Below are 1,879 nucleotides of genomic sequence, written 5' to 3'. Positions count from 1 at the left end.
CTTTAGCAAAGAGCTGGCTGCTCTAAAATTCAAGGTATTTAAATATACCTTGTCAAACAGACTTATTTTTTAAATCAGACATTAAGTCACCATATCTTACTTATAAAAAAAATAAGTAAACTGAAGTTTCAAGAGGACCTTAAAAAATTGTTGTGCTCTTTTTTCCCTGCAAGAGGGTACAAAATGATCTTGGCATCTTTGGCATATGGGACCCAATATTTGTGGAAAATACCATATGCAAACACCCCTTTCATTCAAAAGATCTTAAGGTAGAACATTTGGTGAAAGAAAGGGAAGTTCTAAGGTCATCTTTCATGAGTAATATAATCTGAAGAGCATCAGGAAGATTCTCTCTGAAACCTCAAAATGTCTTTCTTAAGCCTAGATTGCAACTGGCTGAATTTCATCTCAGAATTTCATTCCTTCTTTATTAATATAACAGCCTTCAAAGTGTGTTCTTCAGGACCCTAGGACTTCATGGAGGTTCTTTAGAGCTTCCCACATTTTTACTCAAGTTTCCATTTTGAATTTATTTTATGCATTTTAAAAACTGAAATAAAATGAGCATGCAAAGGTGTTGTATCCAAACTTTAAAACACAGGGACACCAACACATTATCCTATACCACAAGGTGTTTTGTACAGCCCTGCTATCTAAGTGAAAAATGGCCTAATGTATATACTCATTGTTTCTGCTGCTTCTTCCTTTCTCTCACACACCCCAACCAGGCTTCTGAACCCACCACACCACTGAAACAACTTGGTCAAGGTAACCACAGACCTCTGCATTGCTAAAATGTATTTAAATGCTCAATTCTCAGTGCTCATCTTACTCGGCCTGTCAATAGCTTTTGATAGTTGATCCATTTGCCCTCCTCCTCAAATGTCTTTCTTCCCTTGCCTTTCAGGATGTTGCTCTCTATTGGTCGTCTTCCTACCTCGCTGGCTACTCCTTTGCTAATTCCTTCTCAGGTTAGCTCTCCTACTGTCCCTGTCTACACTCATTGCTTAGATGATCTCATTCAGTCTCTGGGCTTTCATTACTATGCATACAAGCCCCAGTCACATCTCCAACCTGACTACTTCTTCCCTGACTCCAGACTCCCTTATCCAGCTACCTACTCAACATCCCCACTGGGCCAGGCATAGGTGGGGGATGCCCAGTTACTGGAGAGGCCAACACAGGAGGATTGTTTGAGGCCAGAAGTTTGAGGCCAGCCTGAGCAACATAGAGAGACCTTGTCTCCAAAAAAAAAAAAACTCCCAACTGGGCATCTAAGAAGCATTTCTAATTTAACTTATCATATTTTTCTCCCTCAAACCTGCATCTCCTGAACTCTACTAGTTGCTGAGACTAACAAAACAATGTCATCCTCGACTCCCCTGTTTCATATGCCACAGTCAACCAATCAGAAAAGTCTACTGATTCTACCATCAAAATATATCCAGAATCTCAAAGTTTCTTAGCACCCCCAAATACAACCATCCTTGATAGGTCACCATCATATCACCTCGATTACTGCAGCACCCACCTGACGGGTCTCCCTGCTTTCTTCCTCGCCCCTCTAGAGTCAGATCTCAATATTAACAGACAGTAATTCTTTTATTCTGAGGTTCAGGTTATGTCACTTCTTTGCTCAAATCTCCTAAAAGCTCCCCACACCACTCAAAGTCAAGTCAAAGTTGTAGTCCTGAAGCTGGACATTGATAATGATTGTCCCACAATATGAATATACATAATACCATTGAACTGTACACTTGAACGTGGTTAAAATGGGAAGTCTTATGTGAAATTTACCACAATTTAAACAAACAAACAACAAAAAAAGAGGGTGGCAGTGCTTAGCAACACCTACAAGGTCCTACATGATCTGGCCTCT

Source organism: Rhinopithecus bieti, unplaced genomic scaffold (assembly GCF_001698545.2).
Source record: "Rhinopithecus bieti isolate Rb0 unplaced genomic scaffold, ASM169854v2 scaffold_7967, whole genome shotgun sequence".
NCBI classification, from domain to species: domain Eukaryota; kingdom Metazoa; phylum Chordata; class Mammalia; order Primates; family Cercopithecidae; genus Rhinopithecus; species Rhinopithecus bieti.
Note: the sequence above shows the minus strand (reverse complement) of the source record.